This window comes from Cupressus sempervirens, chromosome 2 (assembly GCF_028749045.1).
Source record: "Cupressus sempervirens isolate cs-2001-9-10 chromosome 2, ASM2874904v1, whole genome shotgun sequence".
NCBI lineage: Eukaryota > Viridiplantae > Streptophyta > Pinopsida > Cupressales > Cupressaceae > Cupressus > Cupressus sempervirens.
The window spans coordinates 30,474,746-30,487,147 of NC_143119.1; the positions used below are offsets into that span (position 1 = coordinate 30,474,746).

General features: G+C 37.7%; 1 pseudogene; it reads left to right on the forward strand.

The window, feature by feature from the left end:
• The first annotated feature begins 3,364 nt into the window (after positions 1–3,364).
• Positions 3,365–11,908, forward strand: LOC149570921 (cytochrome P450 750A1-like; annotated as a pseudogene).
• Positions 11,909–12,402: the final 494 nt, after the last annotated feature.

Below are 12,402 nucleotides of genomic sequence, written 5' to 3' on the forward strand. Positions count from 1 at the left end.
AATTATAAAGTTTTAAAAATAAAGAAATAACTATTCAGTATAGAAACATTATAATCAAATAGTGTTTTGAAAAAATTCTTTCAGTGTAAAAAAAAAATGGACATGAACTGCATGCTATAGTATCCTGCCTAGGGCAGGAACTAAAAATATCTTTCTCTGCGGGCTCCCCTATTTTGTGAACAATGTTTATCTCGTGATATCTGTACGTAGCTCAGTAGGTCACCGGGGCATGCTAAGAAATGGACATCCTCCTGTGTTTCATTCACAAATGGTTATATCACTGCCGACTGCACACAACTATTATCCGGCCCACTAACGGTGAAAGTTGACAAGTATAGCAATGCCGAAGAACCAATTATTATTACATCACACAAACATCCAACTTTTTATGGTTTGTCATTCATTTTGAAACGTTGCATTCGTTTCAAAGTATTGGGCCGTCCTGCACTGCCCATTGGTTCCTCTTAACTTTTAATAAATGCTTTCTTACCTTTTCTTCATGTCCTTCTCAGCATCTGTGCTGTAATAGTCGGCATAGAAATGATTTTTCTCATCCACCAGATCCTTATCTTTAACCGACGATTCTCTTCCAACTCCATTGTTGGGAGGGATTTCGCCACTGTAAGTGGTTCGCACCTGCGAGGATATTTTTGTTATTCACCAGATGGAGTTGGTAAATAAGAGCTTATAAAATTACACGAATGCTGATTTCATAGTGAAGCAATTTTATAAGTAGTTTGTGTGGGCACGGCATTACTGGATTGAAATATATATATATATATATGACAATCAAACACTTATACATGAATACATTTATGACAGTCAAATATAAATGTAGATGTTATTTTCTTGCTAATTCTTGAATTAGTCTTTATATTAGTAATATTATATAGTTGTTTCATCCACTTTTTCTTTAAAAAAATGTATTCACATCTATAATATAGATAGAGAGATATTAGTTATGTAGAACATTATGACTATCCTAGTCTTAGAAACCATGAAATATACATCTTAATATGTACAAAATAAATTATAGTCTAATTAAAATGAAGTGTAAAAGCTTTCATATGCTCAATTCATATAATATGTATATTATAAGAAAATCAGTTCTTTGTGACTATTTAAATATATATATATATATATAGTTATAATTTTTATGTATTGAAAATTTATATTGATGATTACAAGACTTAGAAAGAGTGTATAAGATGAAAGAAGTGGACCTTAATAATTTTTGGGCAATACAACAATATATTATATAATTGGGTAGAGGATATATAATTTAAGTGCTAATTACACTTTTGGATTAAAAAATTAATAATTAATTAGAAGATTATATAATATTATTGTGTGCTTATTGAGAATTTGGGTAGACAAAAAAATAAGTACAAAATACTTAAACAAAAAATAATATGTTTGTATTTTCTTCAATTTTTCATTTAATAGACATTTCATATTTATAGGATGTGTCTATCTTCTATAAAAAAAAACTTCCAATAATAACTCTCACAATACTTAACAACTTAAATCTCTACAAACACTCTTATATCTCCGTGTGACTAACAAATCACACTATTATTCAGAGAACAACACACTCGCTACAATATTAAACTTTTTCTCAAAAAAATAATATTAAACTTATATTAATTTATTAAAAAATGTACCCAAACATAAACATGAGTTCCTAGCAATTCCCTTAGTGTGAATATGGGGAGAAAATACATTACATGAATTGGAAATAGAATTGTATGCATATATGTATATTTAGGTCAATATAGTGTTATTTGGATCTTGTTTGACCTAATCATCTACATATGGGAGCTTAGCTTTCTTTAACTTCAAGTCAAATCATCATTGACTAATTATGCATACAAGAGATCCAGTTGCTAGAGGGTCTTATAACTATTTTGTCTCCTATATAACTTTTTACAATACCAATGATGTCCATATTCTCCTGCTTTCAAACTTTAACATTTCTAACTGTAGTAAGTCAAATTCTTCAATTCCTTTTTCTCTCATTAATCTTTTGTAGAGTTTAACTAGGTTTACCATAAATCCAAACATAAGTGGAAATACACTCATCTTGTGATATTGTTATCGAGATTTAACTATGTAGTTTTTAAGTCAAACTCATTGACCCATGTATCATGAGTAGTGATTCATATATGAATCCATCTCTCGTGAGAATAAATGGAACGCTTAGCACTCATTGGATCTAGGTGATGCTCACAGAGTGAAGCATCGAGACTTCCAGAGAGGTCACCCATCTCAGTACTACTCTAGCTCAAGCGCGTTTAACTATAGAGTTCCTCCATGGTTAAACCCACTCTGCTTGCAACCCCATTTGCAAAACCTTCACCAAGTGTTGCACCTTATGAACCATTCATTAGAAAGTCCCTTAAGCTCATCAATTGATAAGTAGGATATTTTCCACAACAAGTCAATCTATCATATTAATCTATCTCTCATGAGAATAACTAGAACACTTAACACTCTGGGATGGGTGACCCCCTGGGAAGTCTTGATGCTTCACCTCTATGAGCATCACCAATATCACAAATTGACTGGCCGTAGAAAATCACCTACTTATCAACACACTCATCTATTCACCTCATATAATTGTTTACTTAAGTAATAACTATTTCAATTTCCAACAATATAGAAAATTATCACTAACACACAATAGAATATAAAAAACCACCAAAAATAAAAAGTTGTTTTATCATTGATAATGATGAGAAGAAAGTAAATGTCATTTTCTGTTCCATTTAACTATTTTCTCTTTCCAATTAGATTTAACATAGATGGCCCCACGAGCACCAAAAAAAAGTCGGCATGAATAAAAATGTAATTAAAAAATAATCCATCAATAAAAATGTAATTCAAAGAGTAGGTTGACTCTATAGAAAGAATATCAAATATATACTTTTATATCATTTCTTAAGGCGAAATGTCCCCCTTGCGTATGCTCTAAATAGTTTATGGTGTCAAACACGTACTTTTTAGATTTTTATTTTAAATTAGGTGGAGTGTCCTTCCTCCATGTGCTCTAATGTTGACAATAGAAATGGAAGTAAATTGAAAAATTTACTAATTCGAGAGATTGTATTTAAAATGATGTATAATTGTGATGCATGAAAAAACACATAATACTCGAGTGCTGATCAGATGTGCCGTGTTTTTCAAATTTTAACCAAAACCATTTATTGTATTTACAAACAAGTTGCCGATACCACGAAACCTGAAAATGCAAGCCGCTCTTTCTAATTGCGGTTTTGTCCTGTCACAGCAGTAAAGCTCCTGCAGCATATTAAAAAGGTTGCTTTGTGGCATTCAAGATTGCATTGATTGGAGAAGTGTACATTTCCCTTTGCTAATCAGCAGCAGCAATGGATTGGTCCCTGAATGAGGCCATCACTTTTGCGTTTGTGATTGTCTTCCTCTTTCTCTATAATCTCAGGAGAAGCAATGGCAGGAAAGTGAAGTTGCCTCCCGGACCGCGTCCATGGCCAGTCATAGGAAATCTCCATCTTTTGGGAAACCTTCCTCATCAGTCCGTGGCCGATCTGGCAAAGGTATACGGACCCATTTTGTTTCTGCGCCTGGGCTCTGTGCCCACCATTGTCGTATCTTCCCCTGCCATGGCAAAAGAGTTCCTCAAAACCCACGATTCGGTCTTTGCGAACAGAGCAGTATCTGCCCATGGGAAATATGCTTGTTATAATTATCAAGACGTGGTATTTGGCTTCTACGGACCCTACTGGAGGCGTCTTAGAAAGCTGTGTATGGTGGAGTCGCTCAGAGCAAAGAGAAACGAGTCTTTTAGATCCGTCAGAGAGGAAAAAGTATCTTCCATGGTGACCTCTATCTGGAAGGAAAGTAAACAAGGAGCAAAGTGTGTTGATATGAAGAGGCTCTCCTCCCTCTCTGGAACTGTTAATTATTGTTAGTTGGATAGCTGTTATTTTTCACCCGAAAATAGTAGTAGTATTTATGGGTAGCTTGGACAGCTGTTCGTCTTTATCTATGTATAGCAGCATTAGTTATGGGTAGTTTGGATAGTTGTTTGTCCACTTGCCAAGAATTAGTAAATGGTTATTGCAAGGATAATTATTTACTAATTTTAGTGATTCTCTTTTGGACACCTTGCAACCAATTCTATTGTTGGCTGTCGAGTTGTCTTAATCTCAACCGTCAATTGTAAATCAATCTCGGCCGTTGGTTTACCAACAGGAGTAGTATAAAAGGAGACCAGGGGGGCATTTGGAGAACATGAAGTTTTGGAGAAACGTTTGCAGTGTTAGCAAACAGTCTTGTAGTGTTAGCAAGGGCGTAGTGTTAGCGTGAGGATAGCAGTGGGAAATATTAGCGGGAGAAATTAGGAGGTTGTTGAAGTTCTGCCAGTAAGAGGCAAGGAATTTTGTATCTCTTGATTTGCTGAAATTTAATATAATTTCTAATTTGTAGAAGTGGTTTTCCCTTAGGAGATTTTCCAGGGACAATTTGTCCAAAAATATTGTGTTAATTGTGTTGTGCATTTCATTCCGTATTTTATAAGTGAAGTTGTAGTTGTGTTATTTTTCGATATTAGCTGAGAATTTATTTTTAGCCGTTTAATAATCGTTTATGATAGGAGATTAATAATCAGTGACTGCAATAGTTGATTTTTCACATGGTATCAGAGCATTGTTAAGGGTAGAAGAGTTTTTCCCTAGGAAAGAAATTTTGATCTCTTTAGATTTATTATTGCTTTAAACCCTTGAGATGGCTTTAGCTAGTTTGAGAGATCAGGATAGATTGGATGGTGCCTCAAATTTTGGTGTCTGAAAGGCTAGAATTTCTTTATTGTTGGAAAAGAATGGTATCAAAGATTATGCTACCAGTGTTGTACCTGTACCAACGGATGCAACACAGCTTGCAGCATATAGAAAGGACGATGCCAAGGCAAGGAGGATAATCTTTGATGGTGTCAAGGATCATATTGTTCCACATATCTCGGAGCTAGATACAATGAAGAAGATGTGGGATGCCATTCTAAATCTGTACCAGAATGCTACCACCAATAGGAAGTTGATTCTCAGAGAGAAGCTAAAGAATACCCAGACGAATCAGGGAGAAGACGTCACAAGTTACCTCACCAGGCTCAGACTTGTCAAGGATGAGTTAGCAGCTATTGGAGATAGCCCTAGTGATGACGAGCTAGTGAGAATAGCCCTAAATGGGTTTACTAAACAATGGAGTGTCTTTGTTCAAGTTGTCAATGGACGAGATACTTTACTGAGTTGGGATTGACTATGGACTGATTTCACTCAGGAGGAGTTTAGACTAAGTCTTGTCAATGGGGCCAACAAAAGTCAGAAAAATAAGGTGGAACAAGAGAACATTGCCCTAGTGGGTAAAGGGAAAGCAAAGAAGGGATCTAGCAAAGGATCAAATTCACAAAGTGAAAAGAAGAAGAAGGACCTTTCTAAGGTCAAGTGCTTTGGATGCCTTTCTAAGGTCAAGTGCTTTGGATGTCACGAGTTTGGCCACTATGTCAGTGATTGCCCAGAGAGGAAGAAGGGTAAGAAGCAGGTGGCAGCTTCAGCAAGTATAGAAGAACTCTCCAGTAGAATGGAAGATGAGTTCGCACTCATAGCTTGTATGGTTAGCTCAACCTCATAGTGTGTTTGGTATATAGATAGTGGGGCGTCATTTTATATGACAGGAGTTAGAGAGTACTTCTCCAATTACAATGAGGAGGACACCAACATCAAAATTTCTATGGGAAACTTGTCTAAACTCAACCCCATTGGGAAAGGGACTATTCAGTTTCAGAGGGAGAATGGAAAGATAATTCCACTTCATGATGTGTTATATGTGCCAGGCTTAGGTATCAATTTGATTTCTGTATTTGTTCTTCAAGATAGGGGGTATAATGTACTCTTTAGAGGGACACATGTGTTGATTAAGCACAAGGATTAGAAATCACCCATAACTATTGGAGTTAGGAGTGGTCGCCTTTATAGATTGCAGTTTGATACTCCTAAGGCACTTATGAGCAATAGTAATCCTAGAGATCTTGGAGAGCTATGGCATAGGAGGATGGGCCATATTCATCATGGAGCACTTAGATTGCTTCATGAGATAGTGACAGGTGTTCCAGAGGTGAGCACAGAGCATGACGATGTATGTAAGAGATGTGTGTTGGGGAAGTTTGCAAAAGCATCTTTTCCAAGGAGTGACACCAGATCTAAGGGTGTTCTTGATTTAGTACATTCAGATATTTGTGGACCGATGTCGACAAAATCTCTCAGAGGATATGAGTACTATGTTACTTTTATTGATGATTTCTCTAAAAAGACCTAGATATACTTCTTGAAGACTAAGGATGAGGTTTTCAGTCGATTCCAAGAGTTCAAGGATCTTGTGGAGAACTCGATAGGAAAGAAAATAAAGGTTCTTCGGTCAGACAATGGAGCCGAGTACAAAGGAAATGTCTTTCAGGAGTTCTGCAGTAGAGAAGGAATCAAGAGAGAATGGATTGTTCCTTGCAATCCACAACAGAATGGAGTTGCTGAGAGGAAAAACCATTCTATATCGGAGGCAACAAGAGCTATGCTACATGACCAGGACATGTCCCGTTACTTATGGGTAGAGGCGTGTAATACAACAATCTACATTCAAAATAGAGTTCCACACAAGTTGCTAGGGAAGATGACACCAAAGGAGGCTTTCACAGGGAAGAAGCCAGATGTTAGTCACTTCAGGATATTCGGGAGTTTGGCATATTGTCATATTCCTAGAGATACACTTACAAAGTTAGATCAGACTGCAGAGAGGGGGTACTTTTTTGAGTACAATGAGACCTCAAAGGCATACAAGATTTTCATTTTGGGGACTAAAAGAATTATTGTCAGATGGGATGTCAAGTTCATGGAGGACAAGGCATTCAGGAGATCCAGAGATGTGCCAACAGATGATCAGAGTGAGCAGCCAATAGAAGCTCCAAGACCAAGTCAAGAGCAACAAAGCTCAAGTACAGTTACCAGTATGAGTGTAGACTCAATTAGTGAAGATTCACAGAGTATGGAGCAACAAGTGTAATAGGAAATGCATCTAGAAGACTTAGAGATTGACATTTCATCCTCTACAGTTGGCAGCGAGAACCATGTGGTTCCAGATACACAAAGGGATACTTAGGAGTTTGTGGGAGCTCTTAGGAAGAGTACTAGACAATGAAGACAACCAGCCAAGTTTAATGACTATGTGGCATTAGTTAGTCAGTTGGTAGATAGTGAGCCTTCTAGCTATTAGGAAGCTGCAGAAAATCAGGTATGGCGAGATGCTATGGTTGAGGAATATTTTTCAATAATACAGAATGATGTGTGGGAGGTAATACCTAGACCAACAAATAGGGTTGTAGTTGGATCACGTTGGATCTATAAGATAAAGCACGGTGCAGATGGTAGCATCGAGAAATACAAGGCAAGGTTTGTGGCAAAGGGGTTCTCTCAGAAGGAGGAAATAGACTATGAGGAGACATTTTCTCCTGGTGCCAGGTATACTTCTATACGAGCTGTAATCTCACTTACAGCACAGATGGGATGGCAAGTTCATCAAATGGATGTCAAGACAACATTCCTTAATGGTGAGTTGAAGGAGGAGGTATACATAGAACAACCAGAACGCTTTGTAGCACACAACAAAGAGACCCACATGTGCAGATTGAAGAAAGCATTTTACGGACTCAAGCAGGCTCCTAAAGCGTGGTATGAGCGCATTGATACAGATTTGCAAAAAATGGGCTTTGTGAAGAGTGAAGCAGATGCTAACCTCTACTACTTGATGGTTGGGGGTGAGATTCTCATTCTTGTTCTTTATGTGGATAGCCTATTTCTTACAGGTTCACTAGGGCTCGTAGTGGATTGCAAGAGGAACCTTGTAGAAGAGTTTGAGATGAAGAATTTAGGACTTATGCACTACTTTCTAGGCATGGAAGTGTGGCAGATAGATGGAGAGATTTTCCTTGGTCAAGGGAAATATTGCATTGAAATCTTGAAAAAATTTGGGATGGAGGATTGCAAAGCCATGTCTACACCCATGATCACGAATTGGAGGAAGGTAGATACAACTAAGGAGAAAGATGTAGATCCCACTTTATATAGACAGTTGATTGGTTCACTTATGTATTTGGTCAACACTAGACCAGATATAGCATTTGCAGTAAACTCTCTTAGTCAGCTCATGGTTGAACCAAAGAGAATGCATTGGATAGCGGCTAAGCATGTGCTACATTACTTGTGTGGTACAGCCGAGTATGGGATCAGATATGTTCGAGGTGAAGGTATCAGGTTGATAGGCTATACTGATGCAGATTGGGTAGGAAGTACAACAGACAAAAGGAGCACTTCAAGGTGTTGTTTCGGCTTGCGATTAGGAGTTGTATCTTGGTTCAGAAGGAAGCAAAAGTTTGTGGCTCTAAGTTCAGAAAAAGCAGAATACATAGCAGCTAGCATGGCGACATGTGAAGCTATATGGCTTCGAAAGTTGTTAGTAGCCTTGTTTGGTCAGAAGGTTGAGACTACTGTAATACATTGTGACAATCAGAGTTGCATCAAGTTGTCTAAGAATCCAGTGTTTCATGATAGGTCTAAACATATAGATATCAGATATCACTTCATCAAAGATTGTGTACAAAGGGGAGTTGTTCAACTACAGTACATACTTACATAGGAGCAGGTAGCAGACATTCTAACTAAGGCATTGGGGAAGGAAAAATTTATCTTCTTCAGAGATAAGTTAGGTATCCTGTAGAACAGCTTCCTCGCTAAGAGGGAGTGTTAATTATTGTTAGTTGGACAGTTGTTATTTCTGACCCGAAAATAGCAGTAGTATTTATGGGTAGCTTGGATAACTGTTCGTCCTTATCTATGTATAGCAGCATTAGTTATGGGTGGTTTGGATAGCTGTTTGTCCACTTGCCAAGAATTAGTAAATGGTTATTGCAAGGATAATTATTTACTAATTTTAGTGATTCCCTTTTGGACACCTTGCAACCAATTCTATTGTTGGCTGTTGAGTTGTCTTAATCTCAACCGTCGATTGTAAATCAATCTTGGCCATTGGTTTACCAACAGGAGTAGTATAAAAGGAGGTCAGGGGGGCATTTGGAGAATATGAAGTTTTGTAGAAACATTTGCAGTGTTAGCAAGGGCGCAATGTTAGTGTGGGGATAGCAGTGGGGAATATCAATGGGAGAAATTAGGAGGTTGTTGAAGTTCTGCCAGTAAGAGGCAAGGAATTTTGTATCTCTTGATTTGCTGAAGTTTAATATAATTTCTCATCTGTAGAACTGGTTTTCCCTTAGGGATTTTTCCAGGGACAATTTGTCCCAAAATATTGTGTTAATTGTGTTGCACATTTCTTTCCATATTTTATAAGTGAAGTTGTAGTTGTGTTATTTTTCGATATTAGCTAAGAATTTATTTTCAGCAGTTTAATAATCGTTTATGATAGGAGATTAATAATCAGCGACTGCAATAGTTGATTTTTCACAGGAACATCATCTACAAAATGTTTGCTAGTAGAACATACTCAGACCACGAATTGAGTGCTGGGTAGGGTTTCAAGGAAATGGTCAACAAGGTTTCTGCTGTGGCCGATGCGTTTTCGGTTGGCGATTTCATTCCTTTTCTCGACTGGCTTGACATCAAAGGAATTCATCGTCGGATGAAGGCTGTTCACAAACTCTTGGATGGATTTGCTGAGAAAGTTATTGATGAACACATTGATGGAAGACTGGGGAAAGGAAAACTGGCTAATGAAGAAGAAGGAGATCGCGTTCAAGACATCGTGGACATGCTGCTTGACATTGCGGAAACAAAGGGCCAGATAACCTCGTGAGTTTATATCAAATGCATCATCACAGTAAGTATGGAAGTCAAGAACACGATAGATTTCATACAAATAGTTCTGCCTAATCTATAAGATGCATAGTAGAATTTAGCTGATCAGATCATTCTCCTCCTCATCTACAACCATTCAATTATTGTAAAGTTTTCTACTACTGAGATACCAGTCTTTATAACACAAGTTCTTTTCTATTGTTTGGTTGATGGAATAGGAATAGAAAAAGAAAACGATTTTTATTTTCTATTTGGTTCGTCACTTGTAATAGGGAATATGAATACATATTCCCATTTTGCCTCTAAAATGAGCTTATACCATTCCTATTTCTAATATTGTTGGAAAACTTAATGCAGCGTTCACGTTTGCCCCTGGAGCCAAACGCCCACCTACCACCTGACGACCCAAAACAGATACAAAACATGAATGCAGTAGGTGATATTTTTGAATCTAAATATGAGAGGGAAAAACATTTTAGGTCAAAAGACAAAAGGAATGTTTCTACATTCATTTTTATTAAGTGAGATCAAGCAGATCAGGCAAAAGTTGCAGAGCTAAGTAGAGAAGGAAGAAGGAAGGAAGTTTGTGCCTGCAGTTGCACGTGGTTCCTTGTTCACTCTGTAAGTTTGTTGTTTGGATTTGTCATGTTGAAGCAGTGATTTCTCCAGGCACCATTGTATGCAGCCATTAGAGTTGCAAGTTTAGAAGTTTATTGAAGTTTGAAGTATTATCAGTTTAGGGTTTTTCTGGTTGAAGCCGAATGCTCCTAGATTTTGTAATAGTTTAAATCTCAGTTGAATAGAAAGCAAGTAGCATACTTAATCTATTGTTCTTCATCTTCTATTCATTGCATTTGACAAGTTTGGTTGAAAGGTTAAAGCTTTGGCTTTCTGGTTTTAATGGTGAAAGCATTCGCATTGAAATATTTCCTAAGTTATAATTTCTTTGTTGGAGTCGAGCTCACTCGGCATCTATTGTTGCCAAGCATTTCCTTTGTGAGCCGAGCATGCTCGGCATTTGCTGCTGAGCTCCTCTTTGTACCGAGTTCACTCGGCACCTATTGCCTATCACTTGGCACCATCAAGTGTCGAGCAAGTGCTGAGTAAATCTGGCACTTGGCACTCTCCTGTGCCGAGCACTTTTCTTCAAGTTTCGAGCAACCTGCCACTCAGCACCATCAAGTGTCGAGTAAAACTGACACTTGGCACCTTCATGTGCCAAGCAACTTTTAAGTGCCAAGAAAATTTTTTAGGGTTAGGGTTGTGATTTTGTGAGTTGAAATTTAAATTTCTTATATTTCTCACCAATATTACATGCCTATTCTCCTTTCCTATGCCTGCGACCAAACGGATCCTTAAGGTTAGGGTTTATTAAGCCACTCTAAAGAGATGGGTGTGCCTACGTGCAGAACATGTTGAATGTGGGAACAGAGACATCATCAACAGTACTGGAATGGGCGATGACTGAGCTACTCAGGAATCCTGCCACACTTGTTCGAGCACAGAAGGAGATCGAATCAGTGGTAGGCAGAGATCGCATAGTAAAGGAGAGTGACATCATGAAGCTGGACTATTTGCGATGCGTGGTGAAGGAAACATTTCGATTTCATCCACCATTGCCTCTTCTCATTCCGCACGAGTCGATGGAAGGGTACCACATGGATGAATATTTCATTCCAGCACAGACGAGACTATTTGTGAATGTGTGGGTGATTGGAAGGGATGAGAACGTTTGGAAAGATGCTCAACAGTTTCAGCCGGAGAGGTTTATAGGGAGTAACAAGGACATAAAAGGTCAAAACTTCGATCTGTTGCCTTCTGGAACGGGAAGGAGAGGATGCCCTGGGATTTCCTCTGGTCTCTCCACTGTTGAGTTGGCACTTGCTCAGCTCCTTCACTGCTTTGATTGGACAGCAGAGGGTGACGTGGATTTGGAGGAAGAGTTTGGATTGGCTATTCCCAAAAAAAATCAACTTTTTGCCCACCCTTCGTGGAGGCTCACTACTGATTACCCTGTTTGATAAACTACTTTCCATGCTGCTGATAGCTATTATATCTCTAATACTAGTGAAATTATGACTCATTTAGCGTAGTTCGTATGTTGAGGTGAGGCTAGATATTGCTAATCTATTTTATCTTCTGGCTTGTGGCTTGTGTTATCAAATGTATGTAGTAGTAGGGGATTCCTCTTATTTCAATAAATAACTATTAAGAGTTGTGCATTATGTACATCATCTTTCATTTATATATTATTCTAAGTTAGGGGATGTCAACCCTCAAGTGTGTTCCTAAAGATGATTTATGTTTTTCATCTTTTGGCTTTTATAATAAAAGTTGTATGGAATCATGTGTTTTCAGTTGTTATAAGTAGGGAATTATTTTAATTTTGTCAATGGGTAAATTGATCTATTGGTAAAATTCAATGGCTCACAAAGAGCACACTAGAAATCAAGTCTTGCCGCATGGTTTGCAGGTACATCAAAAAATAAAAATAAAAATTATTAATTGAACTCTT